We start from the raw sequence: 27,350 nt of genomic DNA, 5'->3' as shown, positions 1-27,350 counted from the left end.
CCTGGATTGAGCTATGCCTGATGCCTGTTCCATTCCTGGTCTGTCTAGTTTAATGAGTTATACATTTAATTTGTTGGCATATCCTCTTAGCTTTATTTTCCAAATATATCCAGGATCTAACCATTTTTCACCTCTGCACTGCTATTTCCTAGTCTCATCCACAGTCATCTCCCTGGATCACTTCGGCAGCCTATTACCCAGACATCCCGCTTCTGCTGTTGCCTCTCCTCACTGTTCTCAGCCAGGCAGCCAGGATGATGCTCTCAGAATGTAACTCAGATCATGCCATATCTCCATGGTCTCCCCTTTAATTCAAGAGTAAAAACTGAACTCATTTCCGTGGTGCATAGGGCCCCATGCCATGGATCCTTCTCTGCCTCTTAGCTCCCTGACTTCATATCTTCCAGCTATTTACTCAGTGGCCATCTCTCCAGTGAGCGCTTCCAGAGTCAATCCATCCTGCCCTATGCTTTAGCTTTCCTTACAGCACTGTCATGATGTAACATGCCCTATATTTTATTACTTTGTCTAGGGACCACCCATCAGCACTTTTCAGCAATTTCATGCCTTGCTACAAATTACGAAACAGTGACCTTTCTTCAGGCTAACAATGTAGCCCACTGGGATTCCAGACTTGGCTATGGAGTTCAGGTCTGATTTCAGGCTCCAACTGCCCTCTTATCTGAGTGCTTAGCATTGGGTATTGTACAAACTGAAAAATGTATATTTTAGCCTTGTATCTTTTGTCTGTTTCTCCCACTAGAATGTATCCAGCCTGAGGTCAGAGATATTTAATTTTGTGTGTGTGTTTTGCTAACTGCCTTAATACCTAGAACAGTACATAGTTTATTGTAGGAGCTTGAGAAACATTCGCTACAATTATTAAGTTTATAATTTGTATTCTGTGTTTTAGTTAGTTACCCTGACTTGGTTTTCTGTTACAGCCAAAATATTCCAGATATACCCAAGCAGTACTCAAATATTTATGTTGAACAGCATTAGTGATATAAATTGCTATCCTCCTGGCCAGCTCATCTCATGGATATTTATGCTTTGAAAATTCTTTCTGATATTGAATGGGAAATCCTGTACATTCTGCTTCCCTGAAAATTCCATACATTTCTTACCTATAGATAGATTAAGCAGCATAGAATAAATTTAATTTTTCTTTCATATGACAACTCCCCAAATATTTGAAGACAGCTATTATTACCCTTGCATCTTCTCTTTTCTCTGATTAAAAGCCCCTACTTTCCTCATTTTTAAATGCAATGTTGTTTTAAGAAATCCTCACTCTCCTTAATTTCCCTTGCATGTCTCAGTCTTTTTCTTATCTTCATCCAAAATCAGAGCTCAATGCAATACTGACTAAGATTTGATCCATATAAACTACATCAGAGATGTAACCTCTGTTTGTTTATTTATTTATTTATTTATTTCGAGATGGAGTCTTGCTCTGTCACCCAGGCTGAAGTGCAGTGGCATGATCTCAGCTTGCTGCAACCTCTGCCCCCTGGGTTCAAGCGATTTTCCTGCCTCAGCCTCCCTAGCAGCTGGGATTACAGGCATGCACCCACTAAACCTAGCTAATTGTTTTTTGTTTTTGTATTTTTAGTAGAGATAGGGTTTCACCATGCTGGCTAGACTGGTCTTGAACTCCTGACCTCAGGTGATCTACTCACCTTGGCCTCTCAAAGCACCTGACCTCTTTTTAAAGATATTCTACTTTCATTAATGCAATTGATGGTTGAATTAATATTTTTGGAAAGTCAAAATACAATAGTAATCTATGTTGAGCTCACCACTAATTAAATCCCTGACGTCTTTGTCATGAGGGCTGTTGCTAAGCCATGCTATGTCAATAATTAAACAACAGACACTTCAAGTTTGGATCATATATCTGTCTCTATTCTTTGCAGCTTTGTGTCAGCTTCGGATTTTATAAAATTATTCTATTATCTTTATCCAAATCACTCCCGCTTCTTTCTTCTGAGCTCCTTTCTTTCATCTGAGGGTTCTGAGGAAGAAGGCTTGTAAGCTGTTCTGTATTTGTATGGCAAGTCAGTCTTACCCATTCCAGGAACCACCTCATTTCCAAAACCCAGTGTCTTCCAGGTACCACAAGATACTTGAGTTCTTGCCTTGATTCTATTTCCTGCTTCAGGAATTTGCTTAGAGCCCCAGTCTTATCTATGCCTTGTCATGATCTTTTTGTGGTATTGGAGACTTTCTGTTAATCTTTCTCCTGGCAAAAGAAGACCTAGTAAGCCATAACAGACCAACAACTGCTTGCCAAAACTTCTGAACATTAGTGAACCCACGGTCCCACAACTGTCTTCTGCCTTCTATTGGGATACTCACTATTTCTACTAGAGCCATATTAAAGAAACATAATTAAACATTATTATTATCTTTTATTTAGAACATGCCAAATGCTTGAATAAGTAGAAAAGACCAGGAACACCCATTCAGAAAGGTAGAAGAAAACAGATATATTAGGACCAAGAAGGAAAACAATTTCAAAGAGAAAATTGTCAACAATGTCAAATGTTGCAGAGGGGTTGAAGAATTTGAGATCTAAGAAAAACACTACTGTGTTTAATACAGTGTCTGTGATATTTGCAGAGAGGCTTTTAATCCCGATCTTTGGTTCATACGGGCACAATCCCTGCATATCTTGAATACCAATTTAGAGCTGTATTCTTTACTGGATTGAGTGCATCTGTGCTTGGTGTACAGCTACATAGACCTACCCCATCACATGCCGGTTTCCTATGGCAGGTGAATAGAATAGAAAACTAGAAATTACTGGCTACCTACAAATGACAGAGTGAGTAACTTCCATTGCTTATAGAAGAAAGGAAAAACTCAAAAATCCTTTCTATTATTCTATAGAATCAGTACAACCATGGGATTGTGAGAGGTACATAGGGTCCTCAGGACATCTCAGATCTATGTACAGAGAAAAAGGCATAGCGGGAGTTCCTAACTGCAGGTTCAGCATTATGGGCTCTGGTCTCTAGAAGATGCCCCTGGAAACAGCAGTTCCCAGCTGGGTTGTTATGGATTGGAGAGGGAATGTAGAAGATATTGATCACTTTCCTACTGGGCAGCATCTATTCTCTTCTTTTGATAACACCAATGATGTTTTAAATAAAAGTGCCCTGCTCACCTAGACAAGAGTGAGAAAGTGACTTAAACAGAACTATGGGAGTTTTTCCTCAGAATTTTGAATCTTGATGTCAGTGCTGCAAACACAGGAAAACAAACAAACAGTTGATGTTCAACCTTTGCTTTGCTGGACTCTAGAGGTTGTCCTGGCTCCTGTCTCTTCCTAAACCTCACTCTCTACCTCTCTGCTTATGTCAAAAGCTTTCCACAGTCCTGCCAATCTATTTCTTTCCTGTGTAATAGTCAGGGTTTGTTCTGCAGCTTGCAATCAAGGAACCCTGACTGACATAAACATCAATCCAAGAAGTAGAGTAGCCCCTTTTTTTCTCCCAACTCCAAATCCCACTTCCTAAACAGGGACCCTGAGCACGTCTCCCTGCTTTTTTCCTCTGGTGTTAGAATTAAAGCGATTGCTTCTTCCCTGATCTTGATTCTTTGCAAGCCACTACACAGCCGTTTTTCTCATACGTTGTGACTAAAGCCACAGCAGAAAATGGAAAACCTGAAAATTATTTGAATGTAAATTGAACTGAATTTGTCATGAGGCAAAATTAGACACACACATGTTATCTGCAAAGGTTGGTAATGAAGTAAAGTTAGACCACATGACACAAAAAAACAACATAATTTGTTCCAGAGAGAAATGTAGTGACAGATTTGCCAGAAACCCCAACTATAATGATCATGATCATTTTTCTGGCATCACAGAAACAGTAAACTCTGAGTGGATGCTGAGATATACTGCATTACTTTCTTTTTGTATCATAGTCAAATATTTCTGCTTACAGTTATACATTTAAGCAGACCTTATTAATTAGCCTAAGCCAATTACCTAACCTCAAATCTGATTAACAGTCTGCAATTGTGGTAGGTCTTGGGACATGACAATTTTTCATCCAAGCTTTACCCTAAACTTCAATGATATCTGTTTGATGAGTGAACATCCAGAGGGCATACCCAGTTCTAAAGTTAATTAAAGGGTGTATGGTTATCTTCCCAATAGATGTGTACACTTTGAGAAGACAGAAACCGTGGTGCAGTGGAAAAAGCATAGACTCTGGAGCCAGATAGACCTGAGTACAAGTCTGTAATTCACACACTGCAGTTTAACACCTGTGTAAATACAGGCAAACAGAACTTTGGAGTTTTTCCTAAGCAGCTGTGCCTCTGTTTCTTCAATAGAAAGTGGAGAAAACAATCACTACCTGGTTATCAAATATTTTACTCTGTATTAGTTCCCATCATCATTTATTCAGTTTCTTTTTCATAATGCGTGCTGTAGTGTTTGGCACACAGTGAACATGACATAAACAGCAGGCACCATCCATTCGATAACTTTTTATTGAATACTATGTGCCAGGGACTGCAGTGGGTCATGGGACACACTCATGAAAATAGCGGCTTTCAGTCAGCCTACATTCTCCATCATTAGGAAACATGGCTGTTGCTAGCTCTTCACTCATTGTCTTACATTATATAATACTGTCATCAGAATTAACTGGAACTTGCTCTCTCAGGTGAGATTCAGAGCATTCAAGAAGGACTCCAGTTGATCAAATTTGAGTGAGGTCCACACCCTGTTCTAATGAATTCTGAGTTAAGCTTTTTTACTAAGACTGTTCCAACTTGAATCTGGAACAAGCAGCAGTTTTTGTAACAGGGCACAATTGGAACCATTGGCTATATTACCAAGGCCTAGACAGGATTATCATATGTTCAGATATGACCAGACAATTTTAAGAACCTAAGGTGGACTTTATGGAGCCAATGAAGCCCCTTGGAAAAAAACTGGCCTAGTACCTGGATTTAAGGGTTTCCCAGCCTTACAGATTGAATAAGGAAGGCCCAGGAAGATTAAAAATATTTTGAGGACCTCAAGAAGAGAGAAATTCACCCAAATTTATAGGAATTACAGGCAAAGTCTGATAGTAAGTTCTTAGTTTGGCTTCCTAGCCTTGAAAGACATTTAAAATTTCAATCCGAATTCCTTATTAAAAGTTTCATGAAAGCATATTTAAAAAGATTCTATATAGTCCATCATTATTTTCACTGTGATTTGGTAAATAATCAGGCCAAGTTTAATGAGAATGGTCCTATTTTGCAAACAAATTGGTTTTATTTTGATTACTTTTTGTGGGAATGGGGGCAGCTACATGAGAGAAAATTTATGTTCCAGTAGAAAACGATAGTGTACCAAATTCTAGTCTTGCTCATTGTCTTTGAGCCTTGTTATCATTAAATACTCTGTTCCGGAAGTCCTACAAACAAGACAACTTGATATAAATTTCATAAGACAGCATTCATAGCCTCTTATCTGTTGGCCACTCCGGGAGTTCACTGAAATGCTTGATGCCACAGCCAGAGACATTCAGACTGCAAAACAGAAAATAAGCTTTTAGCTCAAATCTAGAAATCTTATCAACTCACTGCCTTCTGGGCTTAGACTGAGCTTACAGTTTGTTCTGGCCATTAACCATCATCTTTCTTTGCTTATTTCAGCTCATTTGGTTCATGGAGGACTTGGCCAAAGAGCATACTCCAATCTTTTTGTCTTGTCCTCCTAAAAGTCCCCACTGTCATCTCCCTCATGCTCTGTCTTCTCTTAAGGGTTTTAAATGCATGTTCATAGCCATTGACAGTATGCCAGATGGTCGCACTGTGGCTAGAGTGACAAAAACAAAAATGAACAAAAATAATATTTCTCTAATGAGCCCGACATTGTGAATTATGAGTTCCACATTCATAATTCAACACTCAAAAACATAATACTCAAAGGCATAACACTCGAAGACAAACTAGCTGTGATGGTGACAGAGAGTGGTGCTGCTGTCCAAGTTTTGGTCAATCTCTCATAGATGAGAGGCTGATTAAAAAGGGGAGATGTTAAAAACATTTAATTGGAAGGTCATTAGAATGAAACCACTCCAGTCCGTTGGGTTCCTATATAAGCAATAAGAACCCCAATGTAAACAGTAAAATGAAATTTAATTTTAAGCAATGAGAAACTGCTAACTAGTCTGAAGACATTCCATAAGATCATATCCAAATAAGGCAAATGCCTAGCTGTAGTCAATCAAATGATTTATTTTGCTTCTGCATTTAGCTTATAAAAGCCTACTGCTCATGCTGCAAAGTGGGGCTTTTTCAAACCTCTTCTGATTCTGAGGGCTGCCTGATTCATGAATTATTCTTTATTCAAAAAAAAAAACCCTATTAAATTTAATTTGTCTGAAGGTTTTTTTAGCAGCCATAACTACAGAGCAAGTTCAGAAAAATAAAGAAACAGTGTGGGATTTAGAAAGGTTAGAGGAAAGATAAGACTTTAATTGGGCCTCCAAGGATGATTTAAATAAGATTTGATTTAGTAAGGAAAAAAAGGGGGGCATTTCAGAAACACAGCATGACTGATGTGTTTATGTGAGAGGGTAGGGAAAAGTGATCTGAGTGCACATAGACCTTACTGGAATGGTAAGGAAATTGTGGATAAAAAACTGAAAACAGTTTTGGAGGCAGACTATGAGAACACAAAAAAACAGATAGATGAGTCCGTTCTTAATGTAATAGTGAATAGGGGTCATATAGGTACTTAAGCAAGGAAAAGACACAACAATGAATGTACAAGGATTAATATTTACAATGGTGAAGAAACTGATCATGAAAATGTTATTTAGGAAGTTAGCAATGAGGCCCGGAACTGTAGGTTAGATAACAATTACTGATTTTTTGACAGATTGGATATAGAAGCTCTATTATTTCAGCAAAGAGAAATTCCAAAATAATATCAGAGTTTCTATAATTAGTGACACAACTGGAATGTATTGGATGGTAGGGAATGGAGCCAGTCTGGTTTGGATTGGTGGGAGTAACAAATTTCACTTTAATGTGTTGGATTTGGGGAGATGATTCTGGGAGATGGCATATCTCTGAATGAGGATGATCAATGGACAGCTGGAGGTAACACCCTGAATTTCAGGTAAAAGCTTAATGTTTAATTTAAAGAAGCCAAGAGTCTGTTGATGTTTTCATATAACAAAAATGTGTTGAGTCTTTACTAAATGTAAATGTCTGGACTAGGTGTTCTGTCAATACAAAGAAGGTACGTTTTTTGCATTCATGACCGCCAGCACTTTATTGGCTATTTAGTAAATGTCTCTTGGCTGAAGACTTTTCCATCTTTTCCCCACAGGGGCTCAAGCTGGTGGCATTTGCCATCCTACGGGGTCCAAGGGTCAGAGTGGATGGGAAGAAAAGGGCTGTTTTGCCTCGACTCTTCAGCCTCCTCTACTTGGCAAGGAGTCTTGCTGTTGCATGGTGACATGGGCCATCCATGCTGGGGCAGAGCTGGCAGCTCCAGGGCCTGGGTCTAAGGTACCATCTTCCACCACATGAAGGCAGAGGACACCTGGCAGACAGTGGCACAGGCGCAGATGTCTCCAACGTCCTCCAGGTAGCAAAGTCACTGATGAAGGTGACTTTGCACTTGAAGCCCAGGGGCTCCAGCAAGCGGTGCATCTTTTCTTCCAGGCAGTAGGTGCCCTTGATTTGGAGCCCAAGAGTCTTGGGCAGTCCCAGGTTCTTGGCCATTACAATCATCCACAGCAGGTTAGGGAAGTATGGCCTTGTGAAGAGCCTCTTGGGCTGCCGATCAAAGGGGATGTTAGTCAGCTTCTCCAAGTAGAACAGCTGGGGAATCTCAATGATATCCTGCTCCACTAGGCCCAGCTCTGTCTTCAGGATGGTTCAGGTGAATGCATTTCTCCACATATTCATTCTGCTTCCTCAGGCTTTCATCAGCCAGAAGTTGGTCGATGGTTTTGGCTTCCCTTCTGTTAGACAGGAGCTGATCTGCTCTAACTCTACTAAACAGAAGAGCATCACCATAGCCTTCCTTCTGTTTCTCTTGGAAGAGTTTGTAGCAGGTGCCGGCGCTGGCCAGGAGCAGCTGGAAGCCCTTTTTGCCCTCACTCTTCTCATCTGTGGGGATGAAACACATGAACTTATCCACGTGGCCAGTCATTAGCCAATCTGAGTAGAGCTCCACCGGCACATGGACCTGCTGAGCATAGAGGAAGTCTCGGAGGGTATTACTCATGGCCCGGCCCTCCTCACTGGGGTAAAAGCTGCTGCCAATGAGGCCTCTGCCCAGGGGTTACTCTTTCCCTTGGACCTTGACAGGTGGGGACACTATCAGGTTCCCAATGGATGCCATGCTGGCCACTTTATGGTCCTCAGTGTCTTGGATCATGTAACCAATACCAGGGCTCAGTGACTATTTCATGGGGAACTCATCAAGACTGGGGGCTGGAGGCATGTCAAGGATCAAGGATGTTGCCTTGTGGGGAGCCTGGGTGTAGCAGAAGGCCATCTCATCCTGGAGCCGCCTGCCCAGGCGGGCTGGGGTCCTCGTAAACAGAGGCCACCTGCTGTCCCTCTTCTCACTCAGCTCAGTCAGTGTGTTCACAAAACCAAGCACCAGTTCTGTATTTCTCTTTCTGTCACCTTTTTTCTCCTTTTTGTCTTCCCTTGCAACTGAGGTCCTGGAGGCCTTGATGAGGCCCAGCCAAGAGGCATTCTCACAGCTGGGTTTAGAGCCTTTGGGCCCCTTACTCAGTATCCTGGGAACCCTGGGCCAGGAGGTTACAGTGGTGATCATCATTGCTGAAGAGATCCTCTCCCCTGCCCCTGAGTTCCTGCTTTCCCTCCTCAAGCAGGCACCCAGGCTTTAGAGAAATATAAGGGCCCTCTTCCCTGTTGGGTTTATCACACTGCTGTCAGGCCTCAAACCCTTTCATACCTTTATTCTTTTTTTTAACCAAAAAAGTTTATCTTAGTAAATAAATTTTGGGCAAACAAAAGTCCTGCCTTTCAGCCTTTCCCTTCAGTTGTGGGGCGATGACAAGGAAACGTACTACTATGATACAAAGACAAAGTAGCCGATGGCTTGTTTGTGTTTCTTAGTATTTTCTAACTAAAATGTGAGATTTACACTAAGGATAGCATGAAAAAGTGTTTTGAAATATTATGGGACAGCAAAATTTGTTCAAGGGCTGACATGGCAACTGAGTTTGACATTTCCTGGAGAAATGTGCACTCGAGACTCTCTGAGCTTAGGCATTTTTAGGTAGCCTGTGACTTGCTCCAACAGCTTTTCAACTTTGTTATTATCTTTCCAAAGATGGCCTCATGCATGTGTGCAAGCACCTTGGATAAATATAGCTTTCATTTATGACACTTGTGATTTTTAGAATTAAATACTCTGTCATTATCTTTTTAATTATTGGAACAGCCCACACAAAGCAAGTCTCAAAATAATAAGCAACTAAGTTTAGATTACACAGACAACCTTTTATTCATCTCTTCATTTGACAGATATTCATTAAGCACCTACTTCCTTCCAGACACTGTATTAGGCTCCAGAAATAGATAGTCCTTGGCCCTTACAGAGCTTACAATCTGAAGAGCAAACACATTAACAAATTAATTACAATACATTGTTATACTTGTTATTTTAGGGTAGGGAGCCAAGGGAATATGTATCAGGAGGAATCTAATCTGGTGTGCAAAGAAAACTTCATTGAATAGGTAAGTGACCTTTACGCTGCAACTTGAAAGACAAGAGGTATTAGCTGAGCTGTAAGGAGACAGAGAGTATTCCAGGCAAATAAACTAAAACATGTGTCTGCAAGCCTGGAAGTGAGAGGGGAACTGGCTGATTAGAGGAAATGGAAAAAGTTCTGTGTATTCGCATCACGGTATTGGCAGAAGAGAGTGGACCAGCTGAGCCCACAGGTATTTGAGCCAGGTTTACAACATCGGCCTGTTGGATGCCAATGCTGCTCTCAACATCTCTCAGCAACGCCTGTTGAAGCCTGTAAAGAATCTAGGCTCAACTGCCATTTTCACATGTCCCCAAAGCCAGAAATAAATGGCTTTCTCATTTCATGATGGCAGTATAGTTTGACTGCAAAGGTTTGTAGGTTTGAATAGCAAGAATGAGTGTTTGAATATTGCTAATCATGGAAATTAGAACTTTCCATAAGCAGCTGTGCTTTGAGTTTTAGAGAAGTGAATTCTTGTGGGTTATAAGGGAATTCAGAGGAGATATGTCTGGTGGTTTCTCAAGTTGATCATTTGAAACAACTTGCTGTCTGTTCTCTGTATAAATGACTATTTTAAGTTGGAAGTTCTAGTTTATATTATTGCTCTGTGAAAATTACTCACATTTTTAGAAGTGGCTTTTTTGAGAACTGAGATTATATATCAGTCAGAGAATCATATTCAGTCATTCTGGCATCTTTAATCTAAATAGAGGGTTTAATTTGTAATGTTAATCTGATACTTTTCATAAGCTATAACTTGAAAGTATAGGTATATTAGTCCATTCTCATACTGCTTTTAGGAACTACCTGAGACTGGGTAATTTATGAAGAAAAGAGGTTTAATTGACTCACAGTTCCACAGACTCAACAGGAAGCATGGCCAGGAGGCCTCAGGAAACTTACAATTATGGCATAAGGTGAAGGGGAAGCAATCACCTTCTTAGCATGGTAGCAGGAGAGAAGGAGAGAGAGCGAGTGAAGGGGGAAGTACTGCACACTTTTAAACCATTAGATCTCATGAGAACTCACTAATTATCATGAAAACAGCAAGGGGAAATCTGCCTCCATGATCCAATCACCTCCCACCAGGCCTCTTCTCCAATTCAACATGAGATTTGGGTGGGGACACAAATCCAAATTGTATTAATAGGTAAGAAGTGATAACACCATACGGCACTATTCTGTGCATTATCATCTAAAAATAATCAACACATAATTAGTAATGAAGATCTGTGCACATTTTTTTTTGAGACAGAATCTCCCTCTGCCACCCAGGCTGGAGTGCAGGGGCAGAGTCTCAGCTCACTGCAACCTCCCCCTCTCAGGGTCAAGTGATTCTCCTGCCTTGGCCTCCCTTGGGAAAGAGCTAAATGACAGGAAAACTAATAAGGAAAGATTAACCATGACATTATATGGATCTGAGGGGCCCTCACAGATGAATAAAGCAAATGAATTTTGGTGCATTATAGTAGTACAAGTAGCTGGGATTACAGGGGCCGCCACCACACAGGCTAATTTTTGTATTTTTAGTAAAGATGGGGTTTTACCACGTTGGCCAGGCTGGTCTCAACCTCCTGACCTCAAGTGATGTACCCACTTCGGCCTCCCAGAGTGCTGGGATTACAGGTGTGAGCCACCGCGCCTAGCCCATCTGTGCTTTTTTTTTTTTTTTTTTTTTTTTGGAGACGGAGTTTCGCTCTTATTACCCAGGCTGGAGTGCAATGGCGCGATCTCGGCTCACCGCAACCTCTGCCTCCTGGGTTCAGACAATTCTCCTGCCTCAGCCTCCTGAGTAGCTGGGATTACAGGCACGCACCACCATGCCCAGCTAATTTTTTGTATTTTTAGTAGAGACGGGGTTTCACCATGTTGACCAGGATGGTCTCGATATCTCAACCTTGTGATCCACCCGCCTCGGCCTCCCGAAGTGTTGGGATTACAGGCGTGAGCCACCGCGCCCGGCCATCTGTGCATTTTTAAGAGCAGTATTTACATTCAAGATTGAATCTTCATTTTACCCTTATAGTAAGTGAATAGATCTACCACTGTAAGTTCTCAAGGCAACACTAGGGAAGACAAGGAAAGTTCAGACATTAATCATATTGTGAAACTAGACGTAGCAGGAAAAGAATTGAAATAAAACTCACTGAACCAAAAATAATCCATATTGGAAAATAAAGATTTGCCTAGTCAGATGTGAGACTGAAGTGATATTTGTTTTTTTCCGAGCTGTATCCTGACCTGAAATGGAAAGTAGTACTGAACAAAATACTATGTATTTCCCTTCTGGCCCAGTAAGTTGAGAAATAAAAGAATATGCCTCATATATTAGAAGTACTTCTCCAAAAATTCTTATATAATTTGAGTTTCAAGTTAAGATGAAGTGATTATTCATATTGGCATAGTTAAATAATATGAGGATGAAATACAGGCAATGATTTATACACTAAGAGTATGTATAATATGAAATAACCTGAGGTTATTCAAATAATAAAACATGATAAATGATTATTCAAAGATTTCCATGACCAATCAGTTCTAGGAATTTTATCTTTGAAAATTCTTTTGTTGCTAGAAATGATTTCTAATTAAAAGTTTGGTTTATGATAGAAACATCATAAATGTAGAAGAGCTTGAGAAAATTAGGACTTGCCATAAGTAGATTTCCTTTGAGATTCTTGATATTTATGGTGCTAAAGGAATAATGCAGCAAGATTTATTTGCTTTGTTCATCTGTGAGGGTCCATCAGATCCATAGAATGTCATGGTTAATCTTTCTTTATTCGTTTTCCTGTCATTTGGCCCTTTCCCAAATGCCTGAATTGTTTCCCCAGATATGTTTCCCAATTGAAGCCTCTGTGTCAAACTGTGCAGCTCCTACCCTGGTCTCCATCAACCCCAGCCTGGAAGCCAGCCACCACCCTCTGTTTCCTGCCTACAGCTGCCACCAGCCTGTCCCATGCAATTCTGTTCTACAAACAACTTCTGGGGTTTCTTTTTCTCAGTTTTTATAATGTCATTTCCTGGCTCAGCTTCCACTATTATTCTCATTCTCATACTCATTCTCACTCTCATTCTGTCTCTGTCTCTCTCTCTCTCTGTCTCTCTCTCTCTCTCTTCTCTCTCTCTCTCTCTCTCTCTCTCTCTTCCCTCTCTCACCCCCTTCCCCCTCTCCATCAACAATTGGTTCTCCAACATGGAGGGACTCCTTATGACCTTTTGTGTATTTATTAAGTGAATACACCTTTTGTATATTCAACAGGCAAATATTTATCAATATATTGACAGATTAGAGTTGTCTTTTGGAAAGACCACTCGCCACAGTGTGAAAATTGTTTTGGGGTGGATGTGGCAAGAGACCCAGTGGAATTGTCTGTAGAGCTAGCGAGCTCTGACAGGAGAAAATGATGACTTGAAACAGAGTTCTGGTAGTAGAGATGAGTGAAATAAACGATGTTGCAGCCTGTCGAAGGGGTCTGTCCCCCATTCTTACCTGAACAGGACTTCCCAGGCTTTCAGTAATCTCCTTAAACTTTGACCTCCAAGTTCCCCTTAGAAAACGTCTCTAAGATATATTATCTTAAAGATATACGACCAACTACCCTAGTTGTATAACTTGGGGAAAAGACTTAAACCCTCCATGCCTCAGTGTCTTTATTTGTAAACTGAGCCTTCGAATATGACCTGCTACATAGGATTGTTTAAAGGTTGAAGTGAGAGATGCTTGTGTTAAGCACAGTGCTTGGCCCACAGTCAAAGCACACAATAAATGTTAGGTACTGAGCTACTGCTACCGCCATTCCCACAACTGAGTCTTTCTTAAGCCACAGTTCTGAACACTGTTGTTTATGCCTTCAGCTATATTTACTATATCTTAACTCATATTTAGAAAACAGAATTAAGTACTTTGGGAGCTAGAAGTTCAGGCTCAAACAATTTTATCAGTGCTAGATCCAGAACCAGCATCCTGCTCCCTGACTTCCCAGTTCATGGGTGTTTTTCTGTTTATGTTTGCTGTATTTCTTCAACCAAAATTTAAGCAAATTGAGGGCTCAGCCCCTCCTCTGATGATTTCCCATTGCTCAGAAGGAAGCTTTGTACCTAAACACACACTGGTAATGCAGAAAGGAAATCTGGTGCTTTAGATTACAAATTAGATTAAATGGATTTATGGGCTAAACCATTTTCAATTCCTGCTTGCCATATAACGAGAGAAATTAAAGCACATTCAATGACTAATCTAATACTTTATCTAACAGCCATCTTCCCAGGAATTCAGTCTTTTTAAAATAATGCTCTAACATTCAGTATTCAACTATTCCTTGGGCAGCTCTGAAAGTGGCAATAATATAGTTAGGGTACCACTGAGTGTGTGAATATGAGCACTTCCAAACGTTTTCTTCCTATTTACTGGGACTCCACGAGAGAATCAGGTTCATTTGCCTCCTTCATTCTTAGGTCCCCTGTGAGACCTGTGTCATCACAACACAGGCGCCTGCATCTTACTGCACAAGTGGAGAGGCCATCTTCTAACATGCTTAACACTGCAGGTTCCCACGACACGTCAGTGTCGCTTCAGGATCCCAGTGGAATTTTGTTCCTTCTGGGACTCTTTCTTTTTTCAATTTTACATAATGTGTTCTCTTCTGTGCCGTTTCCTCATTCCATAAAAGTCAGCATCCCTCCACATACGAAGGAAACAAAATCAGTATCTCAAAAACATACCTGCACTCTCATGTTTACTGAAGCATTATGCACAACAGAGAAGACATGGAAACAACAGAAATGTCCAATGACAGATTAATGGATAAAGAAAATGTGACACACACCCATACTCCCACAACACACACACAATGGAATATAATTCAGCCACAAAAAAGAAGGAAATCCTTTCATTTGTAACTACGTGGGTGGAACTTGGGGGCATTAAGCTAAGTAAAATAAGTCAGAGAGAGTAAGGCAAATACTGTATGATTTCATGTCCATATGGAATTCAAAGAGTTGAACTCATTGAAACTGAAAGTAAAATGAAGTGTTCTCTGGGAAGAGAGGTGGGGAAAATGGGAGATGTTTTTTAAAGGGTACAAACTCGGTTATGTGATGAATAAGTTATATGGCTCTAATGTCCAGTATGTGACCATGGTTAATAATGTTGTATTGTCTACTTGGAATTTACTAAGACAGTAGATCTTAAATGATTTTGCCACACACACACACACAAAAAGGTAACTATGGGAGGTGGTGGATGTGTTAACTAACTTGAGTGTGACAATCATTTTACCATATATATGTATATCAAATCATCATGTTGTACACTTTAAATTTATATAATTTTATTTTCAATTATATCTCAAAAAAGAAAAAATATAAACTTTAAATATGTTTGAATTAAAAAAAATTAAGCATTTCTCCTTAACGGCCTAATTGGAATCCCAGAATGTTTGCTTCCCCACTGATCCCTATCAGGTAGGTGAACTTCACTGGCTCAGTTGCTTAGGATCCAGCAATATTGGGTTCATGGTTTTTGAGACTCTTGGTAAGGAAATAAATATATTCGCAGTATCTGCTTGGAACCCTTGTAGATCACAGTCCACTACTTGATTTTAAAAAGTATTGTTCATATATCTGTTCTTATACCACTGACCCATCTATCTTTCTTATTCTCGCAAACTCAATTTAAAATTTTTTTCTCACCTATTTTTAACAATTTCCCCTGATACAACTTGGTTGTTAAAAAAATTCCTGCAATATCCCCCAAATTATAATACCAATGAAAACAAGAAAGTATAATTGCTGTCATCTTATTATTATAATAGCTAAGTTATGGAATACCTCAGAATTTTCTTAGAATCATGGTATTTTACAATAGGAAATGTCCTTAGAGAAGTTGACAGTTACAGTACAGTGTGGAGTAAGTAGAATGCTCTATGAATGGCTCATTCCAACTCAGTAAAGAAATTTTATTTCATTTGTCAGGAAAGGTGTCAGTGCCTTGGAAATGGCCAAGAGAGATCACGAAGTATCCATCAGATTAATATTGCGATTGTCTAGCTGACTCTGCAGGGTTTAGCTGATTCTACAGGGTGTGCACCTTGGATTGCTTTTGACAAGGCCATTTTATAAAATCTGTAGTGATATGGTATTACCCTTGCAGAAAACTGGTAAGAATACAAATATTTCTTGTCTATGGCAAAGCAAATGGTTTCTGTTCATGGTGATTTCATTTCTTCAGTAGAGAATATGAGTATCTGTAAGCCAATTTCTCATTTGAATCAGTCTCAGTATCTTAGGGGTTTTCTCATTAATCAAAGAATTAAATAGAATCTTTGACAAATGTTCACTTTGTATTTGTATGGAAATTATGATTTTGCCATTTTGTAAATTATGCTTTAACATAACTTTGTTCTGAAAATGTTTAAAATCTATTAACTGATTTTCTGTCTTTAAATAGTATACTTTAATATAATAAACATTATTATATTTTAAGGAATTTGTAATATTTCAGAGTTTTTTTGACAGGCACTAATTTATGGCTATGTAACTATCTGGGAGATGTGGTAGCAAAATGACTAAGCAGATGGGTTTAGAACCAGAGTGCTCAGTAAAAATCCCAGCTCTCCCCTTTAACAGCTGTGAGCTATCTGGCTAGTTAAATGCTTTTTGTTTCAATTTCTTCATCTTTAGCATGAGTTTGATGTGAGAATCAAATGAATATATATGTGTAAAGCACTTGTAACAATTGCCTAGTTTTACTGTGTTTTTGCATTGTCATTCTCAAAAGAATCACAGATGAGTTTAACCTCTGAATACTCAGTCTGCCCATGGGGAGAGAGAAAACGTTTCAAGTATGGAGAAATTATTTTGCCTGTCCAGACGGGTGAACAAGCCTGTCTCACATGAGGGTTCACAGAGTAGCTAGAGTTTCCCCCCTGAGTTGGATTCCAACTTGGTCTCTGTGAGAGTTTTGCATTGTCACCTTGGCTATTCTGGATTGTAATTTCAGTAATTATCCTTCTTGGATATTTTCAGTTAGGATGGGTTAAAAAAAAGACTTGCAAAGTTTTTGGAAGGCAGACAAGAGGCAGGAGACGTTTTGTAGTTGACATACCTGTTGCTAGTCCACTGACTCATCTTGCTGGTGTGGGGCAGCAGCTGGGCCTACAGATGCTCTACCTGCCCCTGAATCTTTCCTCAGTTTTTCTTGATGGTTGTGTATTTAGCTCTGTTACAAAGGTCCCAGCTTCTGCAAGATACCCTCATCACCAAGAACAGGTTCCAGTCCATTCTTGTGTGATTCCAGCCTGGTAGTCAGCTTTTCTTCCTGCCTGTCTGCCCTGGGAACTTCATGTTCCAGCCTCAGATACACAGCCCTCCAAGACTGCTTAAGCAGCCCCCATGATGGTATGAAGAAATCTTCCCTTAATAAATGCCTTTATAAATATACACATATCTCCTCCTGATTCTACTTCTCTTGTTAAACCTGACTGATACAGAATTTGGTAACAGAAGTGAGGAAGCCAGGAAGAGTGTATTCAACTGTTTACTCATTTACTTGATACAAATGGACCATACTCCACATGTACAAGTTAAATATCACTTGTCGGAAATGCTTGGGACAAGAAGTGTTTCGAATCTGGTGGCTTTTCAGATTTTGAAATATTTTCACAAGCATGAGATATCTTGGGGATGGGACCCAAGGTGAAACACAAAATTTACTAATGTTTTATACATACTTTATATGCATAGTCTGAAGGTAATTTCATACAGTAGTTTTACCAATTTTGTGCATAAAACAAAGTCTGTATTGTGTAACTAGGTGTGAAATTTTCCACTTTAGTGTTATGTTTGTGCTCAAAAAGTCTCTGAGTTTGAAGCATTTTGGATTTCAGATTTTTAGATTAGGAATGCTCAACCTATAATTGTATCATCTGCCTTTATCACCTAAAACGTATCATAAACATTTTGTTCTATGTGAATACTTCATCTGTTTTCAATGGGTAGATAGTCCCTTGTAATTTATGAACCACAGTTTATTTAATAAAGTACCTAATATGAGCATTCAGATTGCTTCTAATGACAATCCCACAATAAAAATTTCTATACATAGGTATTTGCATACTTTTGTGGTTATTCTCTTAGGATAAATTTCAGAAGAGGAATTGTTTAGTCAAGTGGTATGCTCAATTAAGTCTTTTATTTATTTGATCAGAATAGTTGTTCTGATTTCCTTCCCTACCAGCTGTGTATGAAAGGACTCAATTCTTCAGAACTTCCTTTATATTTTAAATCACAGCGTCCTCCATTGAATTTCAGTGGTTTGTTCTGTGAATTGAACTAGATTTACTGTTGTTTTTAGAGATCTCCAAATGCTGTCTATTAAGCCAGTTGGCTGCTTTCTCCTTCAGGTGACATCTCCATAGCCAGCTTTTAAACTCTTAGGGTCAATGACTGAAGCCAGAGCCTTTCCAGTTCCAGTTCCCCTGCCCACCTTCAAGAACCTCCACCAGGACCATCCTCCACCCTGTAAGACTTTGCCTAAAGTGAACAAATAGGCCAGTGCTAGCTGAGGAAGTTTTCTGAAAGCAGCTTGCTTGTGGGTAGTGCTGGTGTGCTTTCATTCACCACTGTTTGCAAAGTACTAAAGTAATTGGAGATCTTTAGCAGGAAATTCTTGCTGACTGAGAGAGGATGAAGTGCTGAAATCCTTTTAACTCCCACAGCACTTACTCAGAACCATCTGAATGCATTTAAAGTATCTTTTAAAGGATGCTAAGAGGAGTTTGAAAGTTATCACCAGAGCCTACCCAGATGGCAATGCTCACATAAATGTTTATTTTTCATCCCGTTTAAAAGAGGGTCTCACAATGCAGGTTTAGAGGTGACAAGGAGCCTCAGAATGACATAATCCATTTTAACTATAAACCAGAAATATCCATTAAAATCTCATCCCACCGATACTCTTTTTCTTTTCAAATGTAAAGGAATACAACCCTCCTCTTTTCAAAAAATAAAACATCTATGAAAGCTACTTCACTTAAAGTATAGCAGTTGAAATGGCTTTGGCCCATAATCCATGGCCTTTTCTGTTCAATCTTTCTTCTTTGCTTTTGGTTCAGGAGAATAAATGACATCTTCTTTCTATAGATATTCACATATAAGAGAAGGGGTACAATAGCCGTGTTTCAGTGAGTAAAGTGTTAAGGAAGTGCTGATTAACCCATGAGCACATTTAAGTGATGAGCCACCAGTATCAATGCAATAGGTTTTAAGAGGTTTTATATCTGTCTTGTAGGTCAGAAAGAAGACTAGAACTGGTGGACTAGAAGATGAAAAAGTAATTGAAATAATGGATATATGACAAAGACATAGTAGCATTCAAATAACTCTATTTCAGAAATGTGAAACAGAAGGAATTTTTGCAAGTAAGATTTATTTAAAACACTTGAGAAGTGTCCCACTTCTGAGTGGCTTCTTGAATGTGAGGTTGCTGTCTAATTAGCAAGATAAGTTTCAGGGCATAAAACTGCATGAATGCGTTTGTATGCTGGTAGCCGTTTAGGTGAAAGTGTCCCTTTCTATTAACAAGCAAAGCTCCTCTGTCATTTGGAGTCATCTGAAACATTTTTTGGTTTCTCTGAAAATTTTCTTGTCTCTATTATGCATGTGATTCAGATATGAAATGCTGTTTGCCCCTAAGAGCTTTCCTATTGAGCAGTTTCTTTACAAGTTCCAGTCTGCCAACAATATCAACTATTTTTAAGAGTTAAAAAATTGAGTCCCTAGAAATAAAGGTAGTCCTTCATCCTTAGTAATACGGGTCAGACTTGAGTTCCAGTGAGCCTCACCACCATGGCTAAAAGTACTCTGAGGTCCTAAATAAACTTGAAAGGCAGTCTAGGTCACAAATAACTGCAACTCCTAGGTGAGTCCTAGGGCTGAACTGGGCTCAGAACCAGTGGTCTTAGGGGGCTCATGACCCTACTAAGACACCCTCTGGGGTGCCTATGGGAATGCTTGTACCACCTTCCCCCAACCTCAGGCTGCACAGCTTATGGCTCTAAAGGAGACCCGTTCCTTCTGCTTAAGAAGAGGAGAGGGAAGAGTGAAGAGAACTTTTTCTTGAGTCTTGGGTACCAGCTCAGCCACAGTACCATAGGGTACCAGTCAGAGTTGTAAGGTCCCCTTTCCAGACCCTAGCTTCTGGACAGCATTTCTAGACACACTCTGGGCCCGAAGGGAACCTGCTTCCTTGAAGGAAAGGACCTAGTCCTGGCAAGGTCCATTACCTGCTGATTAGAGACCCCTTGGACCCTGAATAACCAGCAGCAACACCCAAGTAGTAGGCTGTAGGCCTTGAGTGAGATTCTGAGGCATCATGGTGGCTTTAGGTGTGACCCAGCACATTCCCAGTTGTGGTGGCTATGGGGAGAGATTCTTTCTACTTGAAAAAAGTGAAGGGAAAATTGAAGGGGACTTTGTCTTGTACCTTAGGTAGTAGCTCAGCCACATGGGAGTAGAGCACCAAGTGAGTTCTTGGGGTCTATGGTTCCAGGCCTTGGTTCTTGGACAGACTTTCTGTACCTGCCCTGGGTTAGAGGTAAGCCCACTGCTCTGAAGGGTGTCCTAGATCTGGAAGCACTCATCACAAGCTGACTAAAGAGACCTTGCACCTTACGTGTACATTGATGGTAGCCTGGCAGTACTCCCCATGGTAGTACTCCCCATGGTGTTGATGGTAGTCAAGGGGAGAGAGGCTCCTTTGCCTGTGGAAAGGGGAGGGAATAGCGGGAAGGACTGCATCTCATGATTTGAGTGCCATCTCAGCCTCTGTACAATAAAACACCAGGTAGGCGTCTAAGAGTTTTTAACTCCAACCCCTGGCTCCCAGACAGCACTTCTAGAGCCACCTGCGACCTAGAGAAACTTACTGTCCTGAAGGGAAGAACGCAACCCTGGCTGGCTTCAGCATCTGCTGACTGTAGACCCCTACCTAGGGCCTTGAGTGAACATTGGTGGTGGACAGGTGGTAGTTACAATGGGGACTGGGCAAGCTCCGGTGTTGTGCTGGCTTTAGGTCTGACCCAGTATGTTCCCAGTGGTAGTGGTCAAAAGAGTGCTTGCATTGACACACACATGGTTCCAGGCAGTTCAGCACAAAGGCAGAGACTCCATTCATTTGGGAGAAAGTAAGGGAAGAGAACAAGATCTCTGCCTGATAATCCAAAGATTCTTCTGGATCTTTTTCAAAATCATCAAGATGGTACCTCTACAAGACTCAAAAAAAATACAACACTGTTGGGCTTGGAGTGGCCCCTAGTGCAGGTACAGCTTTTATCAAAACACCCAAGTCCTTTTGAATACTTGGAAAGCCTTTCCCCAAAAAAGGAAGAATACAAAGAAGCCCAGACTGAAAAGACTACAATAAATATCCAATTCTTCAAAGCCCAGACATGACACACACAAATATCCACAAGCATCAAGACCATCCAGAAAAAAACGACCCCACCAAATGAACTAAATAAGTCACCAGAGACCAATCCTGGAGAAACAATAATGAGATGCGACCTTTCAGACAGGGAATTCAGAACAACTGTTTTGAGAAAACTCAATGACATTTAAGATAACACAGAGAAGGAATTCAGAATATTGTCAGATAAATTTAACAAAGATATTGAAATAATTTGAAATAATCAAGCAGGAATTCTGGAGTTAAAAATGCAAATGATATACTGAAGAATGCATCAGAGTCTTTTAATAGCAGAATTGATCAAGCAAAAGAAAGAATTAATGAGCTTGAAGACAAGCTATTTGAAAATACATAAGGAGACAAAAGAATAAAAAATAATGAAGCGCACCTACTAGATTTAGAAAATAGACTCAAATGGGCAAATCTGAGTTATTGGCCTGAAAGAGGAAGTGGAGAAAGAGATGGGGTAGAAAGCTTATTCAAAGGTATAGTAGCAAGAGCTTCCCAAACCTACAGAAAGATGTCAATATTCAAGTACAAGAAGATTATGGAACACCAAGCAGATTTAACCCAAAGAAGACTACCTCGAGACATTTAATAATCAAACTCACGAAGATCAAGAATAAAGAAAGGATCCTAAAGGCAGCAAGAGAAAAAGAAACAAATAACATGCAAAGGAACTCTAATATGTCTGGTAGCAGATTTTTCAGTGAAAACCTTATAGGCCAGGATAGAGTGGCTTGACATATTTAAAGTGCTGAAGGAAAATATCTTAAAACATGAAGGAGAAATAAAGACTTTCCCAGATAACCAAAAGCTGAGGGATATTTATCAATACTACATCTTTCCTACAAGAAATGCTAAAGGGAGTTCTTTAGTCAGAAACAAAAAAAGTTAATCAACAATAATAAATCACCGGAAGGTAGAAAACTCACTGGTAACAGTAAGTACACAGAAAAACAAAGAATATTTTAACACTGTAGTTGTGGTTAGTTAACTACTCCTCAGTAGAAAGACTGAAAGTAGAAAGATGTACCAATCAAAAACAATAAATACAATGGCTTATTAAGACTTAGACAGTACAATAAGATATAAACAGAAACAACAAAAAGGTAAGCAGGAGCATGAAGTTAAGGCATAGAGTTTTTGTTAGTTTTCTTTTTGCTTGTTGTTTATTTGTTTATGCAGACAGTGTTAAGTTGTTATCTGCTTTAAATAATGGGTTATATGATAGTATTTTCAAGCGTTATGGTAACCTCAAATCAAAACATATACACAAAAGATAAAAAGAAATAAAGGCTGGGTGTGATGGCTCACGCCTGTAGTCTCAGCACTTTGGGAAGCCAAGACAGGAAGATCACCTGAGGTCAGGAGTTTGAGAAGAGCCTGGCCAACATAGTGAAACCTGTCTCTATTAAAAATACAAAAAGTTAGCAAAATGTGATATTGGGCACCTGTAATTCCAGCTATTTTGGAGGCTGAGGTAGGAGAATTGCTTGAACCTGGGAGGCAGAGGTTGCAGTCAGCTGAGATCGTACCATTGTACTCCAGCTTGGGGACTCCAGAAAAAAAGAAAAAAAAAAAAGCAAGAAATTAAATTATACCACCAGAGAAAACACCTTTACTAAAAGGAAGACAGTAAGGGAGGAAAGAAGAAAGAGCAGATCACAAAACAATCAGAAAACAAATAAGATGGCAAAACTAATTGGACTAAACTCTCCAATCAAAATATGTAGAGTGGCTGAGAAGATTAAAAAACAATCATCAATTGCCTATAAGAAACACACTTTACCTATAAAGACACACAGACTGAAAATAAAGGGATGGAAACAGATAATCTATGCCAATGGAAACCAAAAATGTGCTGGAGTAGCTATACTTTATATCAGACAAAATAGCTTTCAAGACAAAAGCTGTAAGAAAAGACAAAGAAGGCCTCTATTTAATTATAAAGGAGTCCATTCAGGAAGAGGATATAGCGATTGTAAATATATAGGCACCCAATGCTGGATCACTCAGATTTTATATATATAGCAAATATTGTTAAAGCTAAAGAAAGAGGGAGAGAGACCCCAACAAAATAACAGCTGAAGATTTCAACACCCCACTTTTAGCATTGGACAGATCTTCCAGAGAGAAAATCAACAAAGAAACATTGAACTTAATCTGCACTGTAGGCTAAATGGACCTAATCAATGTTTACAGAATAGTTCATCCACTTGCTGCAGAATACACATTCTTTTCTTCAGCACATGGATCATTCTCAAGGATAGACCCATATATTAGGTCACAAAACAAGTATTAAAACATTCAAAAATGAAATAATAGCAAGCATTTTTTCTGACCACAGTGTAATAATACTTGAAATTAATAGCAAGAGGAGTTTTGGAAACTGTACAAACACATGAAAATTAGACATGCTCGTAAATGAGCTGTAGGTCAGTGAAGAAGTTCAGAAGGAAATTGAAAAAAAAAAAGGAAACAATTGGTAGTGTAAATGCAACTGAGTAAAACCTCTGAGATACAGTGAAAGCAGTAATAAGAGGGAAATTTATAGCTATAAGTGCCTACACTAAAAAAGAAAAAAAAAATACTTCAAATAAACAACCTTACAATGCACCATAAGCAACCAGAAAAGCAAGAGTAAAACAAATGCAAAATTAGTAGAAGAAAAGAAATAATAAAAATCAGAGAATAAATAAATTTCAAATAAATATAAAAATTTAAAAAATTAACAAAACAAAAATTTTGTGGTTTAAAAAGATAAAATTGATAAAACTATAGCTAGACTAATGAAGAAAAAAAAGAGAGAAGACCCAAATATATAAATTCAGAGATGAAAAAGGAGACATTACAACCCAAACCAGACATTCAAAGGATTATTAGCAGCTGCTATGAGCAACTATATGCCAATACATTCGAAAATTTAGAAGAAATGGATAAATCCCTAGACACATACAACCTACCAACATTGAACCACAAAGAAATCCAAAACCTAAACAGGCCAATAACAAGTAAGGAGATTGAAGCCATAATAAAACATCTTCCAGGAAAGAAAAGCCCAGGACCTGATGGCTTCACTGCTGAATTGTACCAAACATTTAAAAAGGTGTTAATACCAATTCTAATCAAAGTATTCCCAAAAATAGAGGAGGAGAGACTACTTCAAAACTCATTCTACAAGGCCAGTATTACCCTGATAACAAAACTAGACAAAGACAAATCAAGGAAAAATAACAACAACAACAAACCATAGGCCAACTACTGATTAATGTTGATGCAAAAATCCTCAGCAAAATATTAGCAAACTGCATTTAACTACACATTAAGAAGATTATTCAACATGACCAAGTGAGATTTATCCCAGGGAACAAGAATGCTTCGACATATGCAAATCAAGTAATGATGTACATCATATAAACAGAATGAAGGACAAAACCCATATGATCATTTCAATTGAGGCTGAAATAGCTTTTGATAAACTTCATCATTTTTTTCATAGTAAAAACCCTTAACAAACTGGGCATAGAAGGAACATATCTCAATATAATAAAAGCCATATTCAACAGACACATAGCTCATATCATACTGAATGGGAAAAAAATGTAAATTCTTTCCTCTAAGATCAAGAACACCATCTTCACCACTGTTATTCAACGTAGTAATAAAGGACATCCAAATTAGAAGGAACAAAGTCAAATTAAACTTTTTGGCAGATGATGTCATCTTATCCTTGGAAAAACCTACAGACTCCACCAGAAAACTTTTAGAACAGATAATCAAATTCATTAAAGTTGCAGGATACCAAATCATCATACAAAAATCACTAGCATTTTTATATGCCAACAGCGAACCATTTGATAAAGAAATCAAGAAAGTAATTCCATTTATAATAGCTACAAATAAAATGAAATACGTAGGAATTAAGGTAACCAAAAAAAGTGAAAGACCTCTACAATGAAAACTATAAAACATTTATGTAAGAAATTGAGGAAGACACAAAAAGTGGAAAGAGGTTTCATGTTCACGGATTGGAAGAATCAATATTTTAAATGTTTATGTTACCAAAAGCAGTCTACAGATTTAATGCAATCTCTATCAAAATATGAATGCATCCTTCACAGAAATATAAAAAACAATTCTAAATTTATATGGGACCATAAAAGTCCCAGAATAGCCAAAGCTATTCTATGCAAAAAGAACAAAACTGAAGGAGTCACATTACCTGACTTCAATTTACACTACAATGCTATAGTAACCAAAGTGACATGATACTAGCATAAAAACACATAGATCAGTGGAATCGAAAACATAGAGATAAATCTATACACCCAGAGTGAACTCATTTTTGACAAAGGTGTCAAGAACATACTTGGAGAAAGGACAATCCCTTCAATAAATGGTACTGGGAAAACTGGATATCACTATGCAGAAGAATGAAAGTAGACCTCTACCTCTCACCATTTGTAAAACTCAAATCAAGATGAAAATCAAATCAAAGACATGAATCTCTGAAACTACTAAAATAAAACATTAAGGGAAACTCTCCAGGACACTGGTCTGGGCAAAGATTTCTTGAGTAGTACCCCGCAAACACAGTCAACCAAAGCAAAAATGGACATTTGGGATCATATCAAGTTAAAAACCTTTTTCACAGCAAGGGAAACAACAAAGTGAAGAGACACTTAATGGGGGAAAATATTTGCAAACTACCCATCTGGAAAAGGATTAATAACCAGAATATATAAGGAGCTCAAACAACTCTACAGGAAAATATCTAATAATCCAATCAAAAGTGGGCAAAATATCTGGAGAGACATTTCACAAAAGAAGAAATATGAATGGCAAACAGGTATATAAAAAGGTATTCAACATCATTGATCATTAGAGAAATGATATCGAAATGACAATGAGATATGTTCTCACCCAGTTAAAATGGCTTTCATCCAAGAGTCAGGCAATAGCAAATGCTGGCAAGGATGTAGAGAAAAGGGAACCCTCATGCACTGTTGGTGGGAATATAAATTTGTACAATCACTATGAAGAACAATTTGGAGGTTCCTCAAAAAACTAAAAATAGAGCTACCATATGATCCAGCAATCCCACTCATAGGTATATACTCAAAAGAAAGGAAATTAGTATATCAAAGAGATATCTGTACTCTGATGTCTATTGCCGCACTAGTCACAGTGGCCAAGACTTGGAAGTAGCCTAAGTGTCCATCAACAGATGAATAGATAAAGAAAATATGGTAATTATACACAATGGAGTACTATTCATCCATATAAAAGAATGAGAGTCTGTCATTTGCAACAACACAGATGGAACTGGAGGTCATTATATTAGGTAAAATAAGTCAGACACAGAAAAACAAACTTCACATGTTCTCACTTACTTGTAGGAGCTAAAAATTTAAATAATTGAACTAATGAAGATAGAGAGTAGAAAGATGGTTACCAGAGGCTGGGAAGGGTAGCGGAGAGTGGGGAGGAATTGAAGATTGCTAATGGGTACAAAAAAATAGAAAGAGTGGGCCAGGTGTGGTGGCTTATACCTGTAATTCCAGCACTTTGGGAGGCTAAGGTGGGTGGATCACCTGAGGTCAGGGGTTCAAGACCAGTCTGACCAACATGGTAAAACCCTGTCTCTACTAAAAATACAAAAACAAAAAACAAACAAAATAGCTGGGTGTGGTTGCTCATGCCTGTAATCCTAGCTACTTGGGAGGCTGAGACAGGAAAATCACTTGAACCCAGGAGGTAGAGGTTGCAGTGAGCCGAGATCACACCATTGCACTCCAGCCTGGGCAACAAGAACAAAAAGGTGTCTCAAAAAAAAAAAAAAAAAAGAAAGAAAGAAAAAGAAAAAGAAAAGGAATGAATAAGACCTAGTATTTTCTAGCACAACAGGATAACTGATATGATTTGATTCTCTGTCCCCACCCAAATATCACGTTGAAATGTGATCCCCAGTGCTAGAACTGGGGCATGGTGGGAGGTGATTGGATCATGGGGGTACTTTCTCATGGTTTAACACCATCCCTTCTTAGTGCTGTTGCTGTAGTGAGTTCTCATGTGATCTAATTATTTAAAAGTGTGTGGTACCTACCCTT

At 38.9% G+C, this 27,350-nt stretch overlaps 1 long non-coding RNA gene and 1 pseudogene across 6 annotated transcripts in view; one reads left to right on the top strand and one right to left on the bottom strand.

The window, feature by feature from the left end:
- LOC141585155 (uncharacterized) overlaps positions 1-27,350 on the top strand; it is a 376,098-nt gene that overhangs the window by 320,540 nt on the left and 28,208 nt on the right. The window lies entirely within an intron of this gene.
- On the bottom strand, positions 7,535-8,824 carry LOC101031659 (inactive protein-arginine deiminase type-6 pseudogene; annotated as a pseudogene).

The sequence above is a fragment of the Saimiri boliviensis genome, chromosome 7, assembly GCF_048565385.1.
Source record: "Saimiri boliviensis isolate mSaiBol1 chromosome 7, mSaiBol1.pri, whole genome shotgun sequence".
Classification (NCBI taxonomy): domain Eukaryota; kingdom Metazoa; phylum Chordata; class Mammalia; order Primates; family Cebidae; genus Saimiri; species Saimiri boliviensis.
This window is presented reverse-complemented; position numbering and strand designations above follow the sequence as displayed.